The sequence below is a fragment of the Musca autumnalis genome, unplaced genomic scaffold (genome assembly GCF_047663935.1).
Source record: "Musca autumnalis isolate F117 unplaced genomic scaffold, ASM4766393v1 scaffold_3, whole genome shotgun sequence".
Lineage (NCBI taxonomy): Eukaryota > Metazoa > Arthropoda > Insecta > Diptera > Muscidae > Musca > Musca autumnalis.
The window spans coordinates 187,032,983-187,055,015 of NW_027411866.1; positions in this window are offsets into that span (position 1 = coordinate 187,032,983).

Here is a 22,033-nt window from a genome sequence, read left to right on the forward strand (position 1 = left end):
TTGTTGTATTCTCTTCTTCTTCTTCTTATTATTAGTCTTTGTGTGTGAATCCGGCGTTAGCTTTTGTTTCACATACACAATGTTTCGAATCTATACACACTTACAAACACACATATTTTTGTAGATATAAAACGAAATTTAGCAAACGAAAAAATATATATCGGGAAAAACCTAATTAAATTCACTGCAAAGAAGAAAAAAGAGCTGCTGCTGTTTCTAATTAAGAAGTTAAATTAGTGTGAAAATATGCAGTTGTTCTCGTTGCTCTGGTCGTCCATTTGTCCGTCCGTCCGTTCCATACTTCTGTTGTGTGGTGTTGCAATGCAATCCATTGACTTGTTTAGTTTGTCGAGTTAGAATCAGTCCATCAGTCAGCCAGTCAGCTAGCCAAGCAGCCAGTAGTAGTTACTGGTTTGTGAATTCATACCGCCATTTTTTGTTGCTGTTGTCAGTAGTTTCAGCTTTATCCTAAGCTACTGGTTTGGGCTGGAGGATTTGCCTCACAACATTACCAATTCCTTTATTCAAATTTTTCCAAGTTATGACGACGTTGTTTTCTATTTTCTCCAAACTGTGAATGTTCATCGGGGGTTGGTATAGTTTTGTGCATACGATAAAAATGCATATATTTTCGTTATTTCTTTGGCCATGTCGTTGATAATAATAGTCGTTGGGAGTTAGAAAGGACGGAAGGCGGGGGGAGGATGGTTTATAATAGACTGTTGCTGCTTCTGGTGTTGCTAATGATCATCGCCATCACCATAGTCATAGCCATCGTCATGGCCATTATTATTGTTATTATTTTGATAGGATTGCGTTTCGGAGTTTTTTTTCAATTTAGCGCATAAACCAACCAAGTTAGTTTGGTCTTAATATAATCATCAAATGTATGTATGGGGAGTCATCAGCCATTGCAAAATTGCACCAGTGTATATCTGTTGAAAGCTTACAATAAGTCTCGGGATATGTATATATTTGATATAATAAATGTAAATCACAATTGGAGTGTTGGAATTTTAGTTTATTTATGATTAGGCTATATAATAAAACCTTCAAGCCGAGTATAAATTCTCTTATGTAAATGGCTATAAAAAGTATAGCATACTTTTCGGCGGTTTCTATTTTAATCGAATACAGGGTGTTCCTTTAAACTATTTATTTTGTACACTTATACCTTGATTTTTTCCGTTTATTGTAGAAGTAAAATGTTTCACAAATTTAACCATATTTCCACATAACGTATAGCCTGTTTTCACAATAAAAATGTTTGCGAAAGACACAAGTAAAAAAGTATCAGTCGTCTTTGCCGACAGAGATATACCCTCAGCCTATCTGAATTGAAACTATCATCTACGGAGAGATCGAATTTATTTAGGGTCTTTTCAGAATTTAGTGGCCCTTTTTGGACATTTGAACTTGCCAACAAGAATGTGGTTTAGGATTAAAGTTCAAAGTGTTGCGGAGGAGGTACTTGAAGGAATGGACCGGCATAACCCATTACGGAAGTGGGTCTTATTTTTGATAGATATTGCGTCCAATAGTCATTTCAGTGGGTCATCGTATAAATTTTGGACCAGTATGTCAGGAACCATGAACTTGTCCACGGAAAACATAATATGCTGTAAACAGTACCACAACGAACAGCATCGGTATACATTTCCAAAGTATCTTCGAACAGACCCGAGACTGTACAAATGTTGAACTTTTGTGGGGAGGTCCAATAAGGGCAAGATCGCTATCGGTCATTTTGGAAGTTAAACTAAATTTGGACAAAATATTAGGAGATCCAAAGTTTTGAACAAATTGGTTGCCCCGTTCAAGAGATATCGTGCATACCTTTTTAGCGACATTTTTTTTAAATATTGAGGGGGAGGTACCGGAATTGGTTGCCCATCTTCGAACTGACTCTAAGTTTGGGCAAAATATGACCAAGGCCAAACCCCATAGGGGTTTTTACACTTTTCGGGCAGTTTTTTCAAGAGGTATGGACTTGCCCCTGAAAAGACTTTTACCGTCGTAATTGAGGTAGCGAATGCAAGTTGCTTCAACAGAAATCAAAGTCAGTCAAGAGCAGGTCTTAAAGTGAACTTATCCGAAATTTTGTGTGGGAGGTACCCAAAAGAGTGGACAAATATAATCCATAGTCAAACCTGATATACATCTGGGTGCCACCGTGGTGCAATGGTATGCACACCCTCCTAGCACACTAAAGGTCGTGGGTTCGATTCCCGGGCAAGGAAACATCAAAAATGTCAACGGTGGCAAAATACCCCTCAGTAATTTTGGCGACATTTACTGAGTATTTCAGCCATGTAAAACTTCTCTATAAAGTGGTGTCGTAAGACACGCCGTTCGGACTCGGAAATAAACAGTAGGTCCCATATCATTGAGCTAATATGAATCGGGGTGCACTCATTGGTATGAGAGAAGTCTCCCTTGTCCCGTATGGGATGCTTGTGGAACAATTATAAAATATGGTCGGTCACTCCATTCAAGAGTTATCGTGCCTAAAATTTTTCCGAACATTTTTAAACTTTTGTGGCGGAGGTACCTGAAGGTGTGTACCGAAGATAAGCCATCTTCGAACTTAAACTAAGTTTGGACAAAATATGACGAAGGCCAAATTTTGGACCGAAGCGGCAGATTCGTTCGAGAGTTATCTTTTGCTCCAACCACTACACACGGTTTCATAGGAGATTTTTGTACTTTTCAGGCTATTATCTCAGAAAGTATGGACTTGCCCCAGATAAAACTTGTACCGTCGTATGGGGGGCGGTGCATACAAGCTGTTTCAACAAAAATCGAAGCGACTCGAGAGCTGGGCCTAAACTGAACTTTTCCGAATTTTGTGTGGGATGTACCCGAAGGTGTGGACCGATTAAGTCCATACTAGAGCCTCATCTAAGTCTGGTAGAAATTTCACGATGTGCAAAGTATGGACCAAAACGATTACTCCCTTCAAGAGTTATAGTGCTCAAAAATTTTCCGAACATTTCCGAACTGTTGTGGGAGAGCTACCGGAAGGAGTGGACCGATATATCTTCGAACTTAAACCAAGTTTGGACAAAATATTACGAAGGCAAAATTTTGGACCAAATCGTTTCATCCGTTCGAGAGTTATAGTGCGCAGCAGCCAGACAGACGGACGGACATTGCTAAATCGGCTCCAAATTGTCTGAAACGGATTTCGTCCAAACATACTTGGGGTCTAAAACCATTATTTTGATGAGGCACATTTTGCACGTAGGAAAGTGCATATACCCTCGTTAGCATAAATGCTGATGGTATAAAAATTCCTAACTTTAGTTTCCGAATATTATATTGTTAACCTCAGCCATTGGGATAACGAGGGTATTATACACTATCATATGGTCAGAAATGAGTCTCATGGGAATAATGGTTTTTGACCCGAAGTTCTTTGGAGGAAATCCATTCCAGATAATTTGGAGTCGGTTTAGATGTGTATGTCGGTCTGTCTGGCAGGTGCGCACAAAAACTCGTGAACGGATTAACCGATTTGGTACAAACCTTCCCACTTGTAATATTCGGCCCAACACCTTCCACAAAGTTTCAAAAAAATATATAATGGTGAACACGATATCCCCCTTTGATATGGTCCAAACTTTGCACATCGTAATATTTAGGTTGCAAATAAAGCACGAACAGAAACAACACGGAAGTTGGACATCGGTAATCTGCAAACACAACAGATAGCCGCATCATATTCCGCTCAACTGACCCAATTGCTTAAAGAAAGCACTCCTCGTCCCGATAACATATCAGCGCAATGGCAAAGTATTGCCCACTCCATGCAAACGGCCTCAAAATTCATACTTGGATACCAGAGACCTACACCAAGGAACCCATGGTATGAGCCGGAGTGTCGTGCTGCCACCGAAGAGAAAAATGTGGCATATAGGGCTACTCTACAATCAGTAGCAAAGCGTAGAGCACGAGAGAGTTATAGGGAGAAAAGGAGAGAGGAGAAACGTATTTTCCGCAGGAAAAAGAGAAAAATGAAAAAGCGAGAGTGTGAAAAATTCGAGATGTACAGGAGTCAGAATGAAGTCCGAAAATTCTACCAAAGAGTGAAGCATCAAACTAATGGCTTTGTTACATGCACATCCTCCCATAGAGACCAGCAAGGTAATAAGGTAACTGATACTGATAATGTGCTCGGGATACGTCGTGGTGTTTAATGTGGGTACCTGCCATGTGGCCTACCCCACCGGGTGAATACAATGCGTCTATCAACGCCCCCGCACAAAAAAAAACACGAGTACAAATTCGCTCGCACGTATTTGGACGTGGTCGCCTCCTTGGTTAGGAGCGGAGCCTATGTAAACTCCTACCTTTCTTTGGGTCAGACACCCGGTTGAAGTGCAATCTACACTCGAGCCAAAGCTCTCCCCGCGATTTAAGTTTAAACCACAGCCACCGCTATGCCCCCACAATGGGGCCAACACCAACTGCCAGGCCAAATCCGAAGATCAGGGGGCACCTGGCACCCCCGGTACCAAAATATAGCCTCCGGTCAGGCTTCGTGGCCAATGACCACTACCAGTTGGACTTCAAACAGCACCGGACTGTTGACCTCCTCCAATTTAGTCAGCGAAAAACACACAACACAGGACCATAAACAATTAACATGCTGTCCTCACAAACAATGGACGAAGCCAACCTCACGGATGACCGGCACGACATTCACACCAGGACCCGACGCCGCACCACACCAACTTCACTAACTCTCCTCCTCCTCCAACACACCCAACTGTAGAGATTACTATGTGTAGGAATTACCTCCACTAAATCTAGTCCTTCTCCTAACAAACACTTCACGTGCAAACCTACTTAAACAACTAAAAGTCCGCCTGTCTTCAAGTGCCCTACTGACATCCTACCCGCCCCTCCATACGTGATACGCATGTTGACTAAATCTTTAATGTCATCATAGTGCCGGCATTCGGTCAGTATATGCCACTAGTCAGTCAGTCATCCCACACCCACATAAATCTGTCCCGGATAGGCCTTTTGCATATGGAAATGCATTTAGAGAGCTATGCCCCTTCAGTTAGAATCTCAGACTCATGTAAAAGCCGAAGTTTGGGTGGTCCAATACGAACGTTGCGTCACGAATAAATTCGTACGTCACCCGCCCTTTCTCACTGTCCGTCCACCTAGTCCGCCACCTAACAGCAGCACGCACCCACCAGATCAGGAGGCCCGAGCCAATCATCCTCAGACAGTTGCAAACCACGCTTCAGCTTGTACAGAACAGTTATACATATCGCTTCCAGGTCAAAGGGCAGGGCGCCAAGTAGCACCTGCATTGCGTCCGACACACTGGCAGACATGCTAACATGACCACTCCTTGACACGACAAGAGCTTCCTACGCCCAACAGCAGATTCTGCTGCTACACACCATACAGGTGCACCATATGTTGCACAGGCAACAAAAAGTCCACCACATATGGTGCGCACGGAGCGCTTGCTCAAACCCCAGTCGGTCCACAAAACCCTTCTGACCATACCAGCAACAGCAGTCAACTTGTCCTTCAAACGATCAAAGTGCGGCAGGAAGTTCATTCTCTCAGCCTTCAAACGATCAAAGTGCGGCAGGAAGTTCATTCTCTCAGCCATCGTTATTTCAAGGTACTTGACATGCTTGACATATCGTATGCCGTGGTCGCCAAATCGAACGTGAGGAGGTCCGCTGTGTGCTAATCTGCCTTTTCGCAGCACTAGCTCAGTCTTCTCCCTAGACACCTCAACACCCACTCGGTCCTTCCAGACCCTCACGATGCCGATAGCCTCCTCAGCGCGACGTTCCAGTTCGACACGAGTCTCACCTTCGATCATGATGAAAGTGGTCGCTAACTCCCGCAGCAGCGAATCCATCATGAGGTTCCAAATAAATGGACCACAGATATACCCTTGAGGGCAGCCTCGCTCCACATCTGTCTGTCTGTTCGTCCACTAAAATTACTCGACCAGGGAACAAACTCCCGAGACCTGATCTCAGACAGCTTACCGAGTACGCTATCCCACGAAAGGAAGTCAAATGCGCCCTTAAAGTCTACAAATATGCCTAAGACATATTTGGCATTTGACCCGCTCAGACTGTTCTGCACATGCATCCACGCATCCACCGTACTTCTACCCTCGACAAAGCCGAACTGATGCGGTAAAGGACTCACGCCGCGGCACTCTCCAAGCCTTGCCACCATAATCCTCTCCAGCACTTTTCAAACACTGGAAAGGATATTTTTCCAAATGTTTCCAATACTAACGAAGCTACCACAGATTCAATCCCAGAAGATGGTATTGAATGTAAACCTCCCGGCAAAGATGAGTTAAAAACAGCAATAAACCGGCTGAAAAATAATAATAAGGCAGCAGGATCCGATGGCCTACCAGCCGAGCTCTTCAAATCCAGAGGCGGCACGCTGATAATCAGCTAGTTAGCACCATCTGGCAGGATTGGAACGTGAGCATCCTATGTCCAGTCCATAAGAAGGGAGATAAGACTGTGTGCTCCAATTACAGGGTCATAAGTCTGCTCCATATTACATAGTATCTGGTATATTGCGTGAGCGATTAAAGCCTATGGTCAATGAAATAATTGGACCCTATCGGTGCGGCTTTAGACCGGGCAAATCTACCATTGACCAGATATTTACCTTGAGACTAATCCTGGAAAATGCCCAAGAAATTCAGATCGACACCTTCCATCTTTGTGTCGATTATAAAGCAGCCTTCGAAAGCCCTAAACGTTAAACGGTGTTCCAAGCCATGTCAGATTTTATTATTACCGCAAAGCTCATTCGGCTTTGTAAGATGACATTAACTGATACTCGGTCCTCAGTTCAAATAGGAAAGAACCTCTCCGAAGAGTTTTGTACCAAAAGAGGTTTCAGGCAAGGATACGGCCTTTTATGTTACCTTTCAACATCCTCCTAGAAAAGGTTATACGAGATGCAAACGTCAAAAGAAGTGTCACAATCTACACCAATAGCCACATGTTACTTGCTTATGCTGATGATATAGACATCATGGGACGATCAGTAAAAGAAGTAACCGATACCTTTATGAAGGTGGAAGGAGAATCTGCTGAAGGGGGTCTGGCGGTAAACGGCGAGAAGACCAAGCTGATGGTGTCGACGCGCAATGCGTCCATTGAGATCGGACCAACTGTTGAAGTTGATTCCTATAATTTCGAGGTAGTAAAAGACTTCGTATACCTCGGCACCGCCGTAAACACAACAAACGACATCAGTTGTGAAATAAAAAGAAGAATTGTATTGGCCAACAGATGCTACTTTGGCTTAAGTAAGCACTTCAAAAACAAAGCCACAAATCGTCAAACAAAAATAACGCTTTACAAAACGCTGATATTACCCGTGCTGATGTATGGTTCCGAAGCCTGGGTTGCGGAAGCAGATAAGGCACTGCTTGGCGTGTTTGAGAGGACAATTCTTCGAAAGTTCTACGGACCAGTCTGCGTTGACGGTGAATATCGACGTCGTATGAACCACGAGCTGTATCTGCTTTACAACGACATCAATATAGTTAAACGTATCGAGATGCAGCGATTGCGTTGGCTAGGCCATATAATAAGAATGAGAGATGATGAACCCGCTAATAAGGCGTATAAATTCGAGCCACATGGCGGTGCACGCAGCATTGGCAGGCCAAAGAATAGATGGCGCGAAGAAGTGTATGAAGAGATGACAAGGCGCGGTATTCCAGAAAGCGAAGCACTAAACAGAGATAATTGGAGATCTTTTCTTAGTCCGGTCTATGGAACAAAAAATCCACTAGTTACTTTCATAACACTATAGATATGTTTATCTGGCGCAAACAAAAAATCCCCTTTACATGAATTAGATAATATCACACCACTTCGTACCACCCTTTTTACAAACAATTGCCTACTTTGCTTACTGTCGACAGATTGGTTCTGGCTGGCTGGTGCCAATCCCATAGCTGCAGCAACTTTATTTCAGATTTTTATTATTAAATTATGTTTGAAAATACACACGCGAATACCATTCACAAATTGGCTAAATTTGCATTTTTATACAAATTTTATAGTTCATTGTATGAGAATCATAGCAAAAAAAAAAAAAAAAGAAATTCAACTAAAGAATAATATTTTAAATTGTTTAGAGATTTAACTAACCGCAATGTCGTCACTATATTTGGATGCTGAAAAGTAGTTGTTAATTAAAAAAAAAAATAAATATTTATTGCTTTCAGGTCGCAATAAGTTTTCATGACAACGCCTAATGTTTCGAAATTGCATCTGCATTAACTATCGATTTGTTTGTCAGTTATAAATCGATGCAACTGCAGTTAAATTTTACATGAGTCGGTCCCATTTAAATTCTTGCATTGGTCTTCTTGAGAATTCTTTTCTGTATGTTTTGCCTTACTCCTCACTGAAAAAATAAACTTGATCCCCAAAAAGTAGTCTTGTGATGAATTTATGTAGTATTTCGAATTTACGAAAAGCCAAAATGGCTCATGAATCTGTCACTTTTAAATGACTGTTTCTTCGTAGTCAGCATTAATAGTATCGTAAGCTCACCTTCACTATTTATGTCACGTAAATTATCCGTAGAGATTTTTTAAAAGGAGCAACAGAAATGCATCGTTTTAAGGTGGAACTAAAATGAGGAACAAAAATACGATAACGACGAGGAGTTGATGTAAACGAGATACTCAGATACATTATTAACAGCTTTCACTTTGAGATAACAGACATTTGTCAGTGAATTGATATGCAATAGATATTTTCTTGAAAGATTTGCTAAACCAACGATGTTGTGCCTCAATATTATTTTGCCACTTGCTAAAAAATAAGTGTAGACCGACAGGGCCCACTTTTGAACATAAACTAAGTTTGAACAAACTATTTCGAGATCTAAAGTTTGGACCACATCGGTTGCTCGGTTTGGAGATATAGTACCATTTAGCTCGGTTGCTCGGTTTATGAGATATCGTACCATTTTTGCGAATATTTTGGAACGTTTGTGAGAGAGGTACCGAAAGGAGTGGACCTATAAACACCACCTCTGAATTTCATTTAATACTAGAAAAATGTCCCCTACTTCGTATGCGGAAAAGGAATAATATACAAATGATCAAAGAAAATGATGAACACTGAACATTAATAGCACCTATTAGTTGATGACCCGCCTTGCATCCAGAAGGTCTGCGGTTCGATTCCCAGGCCAAGCAACATCAAATTTTCAACGGTGTTCCCACCGGTAACGTTGGCAACATTTCCTGAGTATTTCAGCCATGTAAAACTTCTCTACAAGCGGTGTCTTAAGATACGCCTTTCGGACTCGGCGATAAACAGTAGGTCCCATATCACAGAGCTAATATGAATCGGAGTGCACTCATTGATATGAGAGAAGTCTCAATTGTCCTTCGGGGATATTTGTAAAACAATTATATATTATAATTTCATTTAAATACTGTTCGTACACCTTTGGTTCGAATTTTCAAAAAAAATCAAAATGTAGAAAACCTTTTTACAAAAAATATTACTTAAAGCGCACGCGTTGACATGGCCCCTATATAACAGTTAATTTTTTGAGAAATTTTATGGTCTGTTTCTCTAAGACGATTCGAATTTAAATTCGTTCGAATTACTACCTAATACCTGATATTGTAGGAAATGTTTGTTTAATTCAAAATAAAATCAATTCAAATATTTTTCAAAAAACAGAAGCTTGGTAGTAGTTCGAGCGAATTTGAAGACATACGTTTGACCTTTTGATTTCAGTGCATTACACTCATACCTCTTTATACGGCCCCTCTTTTTACGGAATTTCACTATAACGGCCTGTTTAAATTATGGAACACCTTCGCTTTACGGCGCTTTGTGTCTCGTTATACGGCCAGAAGAAATCGTTAATTTAGCGTTTTGCTATGAATTGTAAACAAAAAGCATACATACACTCACCAAAAAATTATCCAAACGTTTTGAAAGAGATTATACGTAATGGAGGATATTGTCCCGAACAGGTTTTTAATGTTGACGAGACAGGGTTGTACTGGAAGCGAATTCCGGAACGAACTTTTATTTCAGGAGATGAAAAATTTGCATTTGGTTACAAGGTGTCCAAGGAAAGACTCAAATCGTTGCTCTGTGGTAATGCTTCTGGAGACTTCAAACTTAAATCATTGTTGGTTTATATGTCCGAAAACCCGAGAGCTTTTAAAGGATTGGACAAAAAGCAGTTACATGTTATACGGAAGTCTAACAAGAAGGCTTGAGTGACTAAATACCCAGCAAAAAGTTTGCATCCGCGGATGCAGTTGAATCACTACAAGTGTACGGTACATTTGCCGTTGGAGTACACCTTTTCCTATGAATTCACTTATGAATTTTACAAGAGAGCGCGCAGCTAGGATGCACTCCATTTCGCTTCCACAGCACACAACTAGGATGCACTCCATTTTCGATCCAAATCACAGCTTTTGATGCAGTGTTTGGATTGAATTTAAATGCACTCTTCGAATTGCATTTTTAATCAGTCCAAAGATGCAATTAAAATGCAAGCCATTGCGAAATATCCCAAAATAAATAAAATGCATTTATTATTTTTGTAAAACAAGAACACAAAGAATTTTATTTTATAAACACAAATCAAAAAAGTTTCCATTAAATTCAATCACATTTGAGCTTACTTCCTCCGTTCTCGATTTAATCCAAGCGCATCTGATTTACTTTCATTATCCTAAAGTTGTTTTATGTTGCCTTCCCATCACTAGTTTAGCTTTCGACATGGACTCCAACTCCACTCCATTAAAAATTTCCGTCTCGTGAATTACCGCAAAAATGTTCACAACTTAAGTTGTTATTTCTTTATTTTATAACAAATTCTTCGAAATGTATACACTCTTGTTTATCTTTTGAAGAAATGTGTTGGGATCAACCAACTGTTTTTTTCTGTAGGGATCTCTACAGCAACTGCTTATAAAATGTATCGAATGGAGTGCATTTTTCATAACTCTGTTGGACTACATCGAAAGATGTTGTGAAATCATAACTCCAATTGCACAACTTCCAAAGTTTTTTGCTGGGTATTGGTTCAAAAATAATTTTTGTCCAGAAGTGAAAGCCTATTTGCAGAAAAAAATTTAAGTCACAAGGCATTACTCCTAATGGAGAATGCTCCAGGACATCCGGCTAACTTATCCGAAATATGCGTTTCTCTTATTCAACCTATGAATCAAGGAGTCATTGCAAATTTTAAAGCATATTACTTACGAAGAACTTTACAGCAAGTTATAAACAAAAGTGATGACAAATCTTCAATGAAAGAGGTGTGGAAAAATTATTCAATCAAGGATGCCATTAAAAATTGTGAATTCAAACCTTATTTTTACAATAAATCGGAACCGATCTCTTACTGTTAATATGGATTTGTATGAAATTCATTGCCTCGCTTTACGGCCGACATTTTGGGAACGTATCTATGCCGTATAAAGAGGTATGAGTGTATTTAGAAACCGCCTTATCAATTATAGTAGTATTTAGTACTTTTCGTATACATAAGTACAGATTTCCAAAACCTCATCCTTATGTCCACTCTAAACGTCAACCGATATCCTTATACCGAATTTCACAATGTCAGCTCTACCTTTCAGCTTTACCTTTACACAATAAAAATTTGCACAAAATTCTGTGCCATTTAGTAACTTTCGTACACTGATGGTACGTACATATATCCACAACCACATCCATATCTCAAACCACACACCAACAGAGCCTATTATACGAAATTTCAGAATTCCACCCCTATTCATATACCAAATTTAGTACCATTTTATACTATGAAAGTACGAATTTCAATACCTATCTCAATCCTCAACTTCAACAGTAATCTTAATTCTATATTTCAGAATTTTAGCTCACATCCAAATAGTACCAAATAGTACCAGTTAGTACTTTTTGTACAAAATAAGTACGAATTTCCAAAACTACCTCAATCCTATATTACAACGGAAATCTTATTTCCAAATTTAAGAATTCCATTTCTATCCGTTCAATCAAATCCAAATACATGGTACCAAATTTAGTACCTTTTAAATACGAATTTCCAAAACTACCTCCATATCTCAATCCCACACTCCAACAGTAATCTATATTCCAAATGTGAGGATTTTAACTCCTTCCGTTCTACAAAACCAAAATTGTACCAAATTTAGAACCATTTAGTACTTTTCCAAAACCATCTTCATATCTCAATCCTAGACTTTAACAGTAATCTTAATTCCAAATTTCAAGGTTTCTGCTCTATCCCTTCGCCCAAATCCAAATTGTACCAAATGTAGTACTTTTCGTACACTAAAGTACGAATTTCCAAAGCTGTGTCCATAACTCAATCCTACAATTCAACAGTAATCATTATTCCAAAATTTTGGGTTTCCAGCTCTATCCGTTCACCCAAATCCAAATTGTATCAAATTTAGTACCATTTAGTACGTTTCGTACACATAAGTACAAATTTCCAATACTCAAGTTTCCTATACTCCAACAGTAGTCATATTCCAAATTTCAGGATTCTAGCCCTATCCGTTCACCCTTATCCAAATTTTACCAAATTTAGTACTATTTGGTCCTTTTTGTACACTTAAGTACGAATTACCAAAACTACCTCAATCCTATACTCCAACAATAATCTTAATTCCAAGTGCCAGAATTCCAGCTCTATCCGTTCTCTAAAATCCAAATTGTACCAAATTTAGTACCATTTAGTGTTTTTCGTACGAATTTTCAAAACCACCTCCTTTATTCCAAATTTCTTGTTTTAAGCTCTATCCATTCACCCAAATCCAAATTGTACCAAATTTAGTACCGTTTAGCAGGGACGTACGCAGGATTTCATTTCGGGGGGCCCACGTTGACCAAAAATCATGAAATTAAAAAAATGTTGTGTAGCGTTATATAAAGCTATTTTAAAGGGTTTTTAGTTTATTTTATATGAAATATTGACACAAAGTATATAATTTCAATAAAAAGAGTTTACAATATTTTAGATATAAGTTTAGTCTTTAGATGTTTAGAATTGAAAATGAACCATGTCAGAACACGCCATCCAAAAGTTTCCCCTGGTATTTTGAAGTTTTTAAACAAATTCTCCAACAGAATTGACGCAATAACTAAAAAATCTTTCAAATGAATATTACCCATGTAGGTTTACGTTTTGGTGTATCCCAGAATTTTTAACCACAGTAGCTCTTATTTGGCATTTCCAATTCTTTTTCAAAGATTTTCAGTATTCTTCCTCTTTAAACTACAGTCCATTAAAAAAGTTTTTTGTTATTTTAGCGTTATTAAGTTATCAATTGAACACAATTTTACCGCGAGGACTGATTCCGATTAGAAGATATATCTAAAACCCTATTTATGTTATTTGTATACCATTAATTAAAAGAATCACGAATACGCGAGTGCAGATTAGACTTGTACCGAACATTTCTAATCTAACGACATGCCATAAAAACACCAAAACTTTAGTATTTAATAAAGTCCATGCTAGCCAACTAAAAAAATCAGAAAATTGCATTTATGGTCTGTTCCAATACTGCAATAATCGGCTCATTTTTAGTAGAAAAAAGGAGGAAATTCTTGCAGGTTCTGCAACAGGCATTTAGAACAAACACAAAATATTTTTATCAGGAGTCAGGCGATACCAACTACGACTCATAGACTCCGAATTCTACTCGCAGTACTGTTTGAGACTACGAAACCCATATTCGGGCTCGGCAAAATGTTAGCTAAGTCCTGACAAAATAGGTTAAGTCGAAAAAGCTCCTAATTATATCCCAATGGTTGTTATGAACTCGATGACATTTAAGACTTTCCCGGGACTATGACCAAAGATTAAGCACTTCAGTCGGCACAGAGGAGGCAAACTTATGACAATTCATAACATTTATTTTCTCGAAAACAAGTAAAAAAGTATCAGTCGGGTTTGCCGACATAGATATACTCTCAGCCTGTGTGAGTTGAGATTTTTATCTATAGAAAGATCGAATACGGGCTTCATAACCAAAATCTTTGTCTTAAAAATTGTGTAGTCAGGGAGTTTCAGAATTTCGTGGCCATTTTGACGTATAAATTTTCCGACAAAAATATCGTAACATTTGGGTAAAAAACTTCACGATTGTGGCCGTTGCGAATAAATGCTTATGTTGTGCTCATAAATTTGATTTCGATAAGAGCGTACTTTTGTGGAGAAGATACCTGAAGGAATGGTCCATTTTAGAAGTGGACCTAATTTTGGAAGTCATTTCATTTGATAGTTATCGTGTCAAGCCGTCATTTTAGTTGGTCATGGTAAGATTTGGAGCTTTGAACCGTTATGTCAGTAAGCATTGGTCAAAATGTCAAATGGATTCTCGAAAAGCCCTTAAATTTTCTTATGTTGAAATTTTGTGAAGGAGGTGTTGTCCCATATAGACCCTCTGTTGTCCCATATAGACCCTCTTGGTACTTGATATACATATGTACGTCCGAAAGTAATTTTAGGATGTTTAAAGTTTCGGTGAAATCGGATACTGAAATTTTGTGTGGGTGGTACCTGAAGGAGTGAAGTGGTATAATCCATATTCGAACCTAATCTATGTCTCGAAGAAATCGATTTGGACCTTCGAGAGTTATTGTGCGCACCATTTTGTAGTTTTGTGGAAAAAAGGAGTGGACCGATATGACTTAAAGTTCGGTTGATCCGTTCGAGAGTTATCATCGCTCGAGCCAGACAGACGAACGATCTGGGCTAAATCGACGCCAAATTATTTGATGCGGATTTAGTCGAAACGAATGAGAAGTCAAAAGCCATTATTTCGATGAGGTATATTTTTATCATTAGCCTAAAGGCCGAAATTACTGCAGATTTTAATACCATTTAACCAATGTTTAAGCATTAAATTTGTTTACGGTTGTTGTCAGCTACAACTTTGTTAATGCTAGGAAAATAAATCAGGTGGGTATGCTATTTATAGCAGATATTAGTACTTTATGACGCACAACAATAAATGTTTCTCTTAAATAAATAATAAAAAAATTAAGGCAAATTAAATCAATTTTCTAATTGGTTTTAGAGATATACCCTACGGAAAACAATTGATATATCGTACATTTTGTTCAGTAAACTTGTCATTTCATGCACTTCCAATTCGCACAATACTAACTCATTTTTCGAATACAGAATGAGTTTAAAGCTTCAAGACCTTTATATCCATTACAGAATTCCTCGATCCTTTATTATTTGATAATGAAATTACATGAGATAAAGAAGTAATTTAAATTTTACTGGAAGTTTTTCTCAAAAAGAGTATTCAAACAAAAAATTTAAATATTTCTTAGACAACTTGTTCATAAAGTAAATTTTTAGTACATAATCTTCAGAACAATCTTTGTTTTCATTTGAAAATTCCAAAAATAAAAATTATTTTAGAGAAAAAACGTAATAATTTGTTGAAGTAGCTCAAAAAATTGTAGTCGACCAAACACTACGTCCCTGCCGTTTAGTAATCTTCGTCCACATAAGTACGATATACAAAAACCTCAATCCTATACTCCAACAATAATCATTATTCCAAATTTCAGAATTCCACATCCATTTATGCAAATCCAATTTGTACCAAATTTAGTACACTTTAGTGTTTTTCGTACACATAAGTACGATTTTCGAAAGATACCTCAATATCTCCATCCTACACTTCAACTGTAATCCTTATTCTAAATTTCAGGTTTGCATCTCTATCCGTTCACTTAAATCTAAATTGTACCAAATTTAGTACCATTGCGAGTTTACAAAACTACCTCCATATCTCAATCTCACACTTCAACATCTTAAATCCTAAATCCTACACTTCAGCTCTATTCGTACTCCCAAATCCAAATTGTACCAAATTTGGTACCATTTAGTAAGTTTCGTACACAAAAATAGGAATTTCCAAAACCACCCCCATATCTCAATCCTCAATACACTTCAACATAAATCCTAATTCCAAATTTCAAGTTTCCAGCTTTATGCGAACGGATAAACAAATAAACAAATCCAAATTGTACTAAATTTAGTACCACTTAGTACTTTTCGTACGCATGAGTACGAATTTTCCAAACCCTATCCTTTTATATACACCAGCTATATCCGTTCAAAATATACAATTGGTACTAAATTTGGTAACTTTTACTAATTTTCGTACACTTAGAGGTCGAATTTCCAAAAACACTTTGGTACATCTTTCTAACTCTCCATCAGTGATCCTCATTCTAAGTTTCAGAATTCTAGCTCTTCCCGTTTGCCGAATACAAAGGGTACCATATTTAATACCTTTTCGTACCCTTCTAGTTCGAATTTTCAAAAACCCAGCCTTATCTCATCCCTACACAACAACAACAACCCACACTGAAAATTTCAATCTTCTAGCTTCAGCCGTTTCTTCTGGGCGATGATCTGTCAGTCACTCACTTATCACTATATATATATTCGAAGAAATATTACGATATGCAAAGTGTTCGGTTCGAGAATTGTCGTGCGCACCAGCCACTACACTTGCTGGTTTTTACAGCTTTCGAGTCATTTGCTCAAGAAGTATGGAATTGCCACTCAAAAAACTGTACCATCGTAAAAGGGGGCTTTTAGCTCATCATTTTGCAAGAAAAATGAAAACGATTCGAGTAGTGGTCCTAAACTGCACTTATCCAAAAATTTGTGTGGGAGTTACGCGAAGGTGTTGACATATATAGTCCATATTCTAACCGGATCTATGCCTCGTAGAAATATTACGAAGTGCAGATTATGGATCAAATCGGTTACTGCCTTCGAGAGTTATCATTCGCACCATTTTAGCGAATAGTTTGAAACTTTTGTGGGGGAGGTACCCGAAGGTGTGGACCAATATGGCTCATCTTAGAACTTGTTTTTATTTTGTGCAAAATATTACGACTTCAACATTTTGGACCAAATCGGTTTATCCGTTCGCTCGCAACATCCGCTACACATGATGACATAGCGGGTTTTTACAACTTTCGTGCCATTTTCTCAGGAAGTATGGACTTGCCCCTGAAAAAACTTGTACCGTTGTAAAGGGAGAGTCGAATACAATTTATTACAAGAAAAACCAAAACGATTCGAGAGGAGGCCGTGAACTGGACTTTTCCAAAATTTTGTATGGGATGTACCGGAAGGAGTGGACCGATATAGTCCATATTGGAACTTGATCTATGCCTGTTAGAAATATTACGATGTGCAAAGTATAGATCAATTCGGTAAGTCCCTTCAAGAGTTATTGTGCGCAAAATTTTGAACTTTTGTAGGGGAGGTACCGGAGGGAGTGGACCGATATGACCCATTTTCGAACTTAAACTAAGTTTGAACAAAATATTACGAAAACCAAATTTTTGGACCGTTTCGGTTAATCTGTTCGAGAGTCATCGGACGAAACGGATTTCGTCCAAACATACTTGGGGTCTAAAACCATTATTTCAAAGAGGCACATTTTGCCCGTATGAAAACGTTTACATATAACTTCGGTGACGTAGGAGATGGAAGATACCAAGGAACGGTCCTGACCGGAGCTAACATGGCAAATTCCAGGATTTATCTTGGTCCCTCTTTCACCTCAAGTGACACTGACCTCCCCTCGGTGTCACCTGGGGAACTGCCTTTAGCACCCGTTAATGGTAGTGAGCTAACATCTGCCGCGCGTTCATCCATAAGAACGTTAAAAACTTGGGTTTGAGCGTCGGGTTAGTAACCCTCCCCTAGAAAAAACAATCTATTATGAAAGAACTAAAGAAGATAAAAACAAACCCCTCTAATGTTGACGAACACCGCAAACGTTTTAAGGACCATGCACCTGGAATGGTCGCACTCTTTATAGAAAAGGTGCAATTTACGATATTACTGCCATACAGGAAATACGATGGATTGGGAAAGGCGTCACAACAACACCTAAAGGTGACGCACTGTATTATAGCTGCCATGACACAAAGCATGAGTTTGGTTGCCGATTTGTAGTTGGTCGGAGGTTAAAACATCTGGTCTCCAGCTTCACCCCAGTGAATGAAAGGCTCGCTGCAATTCGATTAAAAGCAAAATTCTTCAACATCAGCTTTATTTGCGCTCATGCTCCCACTGAAGACAAGGACGAACAGACCAAAGATATATTTTACGAGCGCTTAGAAGAAACTTATGACCGTTGCCCTGCCCATGACATTAAAATTATTCTAGGCGATTATAATGCCAAAATTGGAAAGGGGAATATCTTTGGCCCAACAGTCAGAAATTCAGTCTCCACAGTGAAACATCTGACAATGGTATAAGGCTGATAGACTTTGCAGCTGCAAATTAGCAGTTTTAAGCATCTTCATATTCATAAGGGCACCTGGCTGTCGCCAGATCAAAGAACAAGAAATTAAATTGATCACGTTGTGATAGATGGAAGACATGCATCAAGCGTGTTGGATGTACGATCGTTCCGAGGTGCAAACATAGACTCGGACCACTACCTTGTACCGTAGCAAACAGACACAACACGGAAGTTGGACATCGGTTAGCTGCAATCACGACTGATAGCCACAGCATATTCCACTCAACTGCTTAATCAAAGCACTCCTCGTCCCGATAACATATCAGGACAATGGCAAAACATTGCCCACTCCATGCAAACAGCGGCAAAATCAGTACTTGGATACCAGAGACCTCCTCCAAGGAATCCATGGTATGACCAGGAGTGTCGTGCTGCTACCGAAGAGAAAAATGCGGCATATAGGGCTACTTTACAATCAGTAGCAACGCGTAGCGCACGAGAGAGATATCGGGAGAAAACGAGAGAAGAGAAACGTCTTTTCCGCAGCAAAAAGAGAGAGATGGAAAAGCGGGAGTGTGAACAAATCGAGATGTACAGGAGACAAAATGAATTCTGAAAATTCTACCAAAGAGTGAAGCATCAAACTGATGGCTTTGGAACTAACACATCCTCCTCTAGAGACCAGCAAGGTAATCTGGTAACTGATATAGATGGTGTGCTAAGGTGTGCTACCACATTTTTGTCAATTATAAAGCAGCCTTAGACAGCCCGCTACGTTCAAAGGTATCCCAAGCTATGTCTGAATTTTGCATCCCCGCAAAGCTCATTCGGCTTTGTAAAATGACTCTAACTGACACAAGACCTTCAGTTAAAATAGGAAAGAACCTCTCCGCAGAGTTTTGTACCAAAAGATATTTCAGGCAAGGAGATAGCCTTTCGTGTGATCTTTTCAACATCCTGCTAGAAAAGGTTATACGAGAGGCAATCGTCAAAAGAAGTGGCACAATCTACACCAATAGCCACATGTTACTTGCTTATGCTGATAATATAAACATCATGGGACGATCAGAAAAAGAAGTAACCGATATCTTTATGAAGGTCGAAGGAGAATCTGCTAAAATGGGTCTGGCGGTAAACGGCGAGAAGACCAAGTTGATGGTGTAGACTCGCAATGCGTCCATTGAGATCGGACCAACTGTTGAAGTTGGTTCCTATAATCTTGAGGTAGTAAAAGACTTCGTATACCTCGGCACAACAAACACAACAAACAACATCAGTTGTGAAATAAAAAGAAGTATTGTATTGGCCAACAGATGCTACTTTGGCTTAAGTAAGCACTTCTTGCGCAAGCAGATAAGGCAGTGCTTGGCGTGTTTGAGAGAAAAATTCTTCGAAAGATCTACGGCCCAATCTGCGTTGACGGTGAATATCGACGTTGTATGAACCACGAGCTATATCTGCTATACAACGACATCAATATAGTTAAACGTATCGAGATGCAGCGATTGCGTTGTGTAGGCCATATACTAAGAATAAGAGATGATGAACCCGCTAAAAAGGCGTATAAATTCGAGCCACATGGCGGTGCATGCAGAATTGGCAGGCCAACGAAAAGATGGCGCAAACAAGTGGATGAAGAGATAACAAGGCGCGGTATTCCAGAAAGCGAGGCAGTAAACCGAGAGAGTTGGAGATCTTTTATTAGTTCGGTCTTTTGAAGAAATGTTCTGTAATGGGCCAGCTAAGTAAGTAAGCATAAATGCTGAGTGTATCAAATTTGGAAATCTTTTCATATAACATTTAGGCTCACCACTCTTGTTATTATTTGTTCGTATTTCACAGGCTTAGGGTATTTAGCTGTCGGAAAACCCGGCTGATAAATTTTTTCTTGTTATTATGAAAGATTTGTGAAAACAGATCAGATCAAAATACTTCGTCTTTCATTTTTTAGGATCCGTACTTTATTTGTAAACGGATATGGAAATGTGTTTTGGAGAACTTTTCCTTTATAGCGATTACCACTAACTTACAGTATGCTGTTCATTCTCCATTTAAACTGAAATCTGAAAATACATTGCAGGGTTAGCATAATGTCAGCGACTGTCATTGTGTGCGTATCCTTCTCACCTGGTCCCATACATACATAAGTAACAAAAATCGTTCCATTTATGTATGAATGTGTATTTGTATTGTTACGAATGGATTTGGTGTCACCAAACCTGCAAAAAAAGAACGATATCAAACAATTTACATTTGTGTACTCCAAGTTGCAGTTGTAGCACCACTGAATGTTTGTGTGTTGTCGTCGTCAACACAACAACATCAGTATCGTCAGCATCTCCAACGGCACTGGGACACACCGTATCGTCACACCGTAACAATTGTCAACAACAGTTCTATGGATTTCCTTAAAGTTTTCCCCTTTTTTCACACACAGTTTTTTTGTTGCCTGCCTGAGATTTCATCGACACCATTTCAGTTTCTGTCTTCCTCTGCATATTTTTTTGTTAAAATTGTCTAGGACAGTGGGTCAAAGGAAGTGCATGAGGACAAACGTGTGTGTGCGATTGTATGTCTGAGAAATTGAATAAATTAAAAGTATTGAAATTGAAATGTTAAAGATATGAAAAATGCGGCCATAATTGAAATATTCCCATATTGGAAAGTTTGGTATTTGTTAAAATATTTTTTAATTTACATGTTTAGAATAGCAGTGTGCTGTTATTGTTGTTCTAAATATACACATTATTGGAATGTTGGTATAAACTATTTTCTGGCTAAAGATTTTAATCTGTTTGCCTGTTCGCTTTGCTACTGTTTGTTGCACCTAGTTGTTGGAATTTGTTGTTAAAATCTTTGCATCATTGCAGGAAAAATGTAAAATATTCAGCAAAATGAGTTTGTACATTTGTAAATAGTCGTCGTCGTCGTTTGTGACACATGTCTTTGTATGTTCGATTGTTGTTTGTTATGTACCGACTGACTGTACAATGCAGATTTCTTTGTACCTTTGAAAAAAAAACAACAACAACCAAATCACCTCAGCATATAGACAAGGAAAAATAGAAATGCAGATATTTTTGTTAACACACAAATGGAAGTGATTTATAAAGAAAACGGAATGTTTTTCTTTCAATTCACGACAATAATCAGGTAAATGTCAGATAAGGATGTTAACGAAATATTTTATTTAAAGTGTTGAGAAAGCGTTTTTGGTAAGTGTTTCGATAACACTTGATTCTTCGTAAAGTTGTTCTTTTTGCATTTATCAAAATGTTTTTATTCAGATGTTCGTTTATAGAATGATTTTTAAAAATTCTAGAAATGTCTGTTGGACCTCGTGTCTATCGATTTGCCTGCCTGACTACGACGTTGTTGTGGAGACCGTTGCAATTGAATTGCAGGAATGATGCATTTTAGGGGCGCTGAACAGCAACATATGGTGTTAGATTCTGCGTTTGTTGTAGTTGGGGAGACTACGGGTGTCTCGTATTCGAACGACGAAGTTGGAGACACGTAGTGAGATTATCTGGCACAGCAACATAACTCATATCTAGACAGCGGAATCCTATGCAAATGCATATATGGTTAGGATATCGTGCATATTTTGACATATTTGCATAACATAAGCATATGCAAAAATATATACAAGGATTTGTGGTCTAAAAGTCCCACCGAAATGGCTGA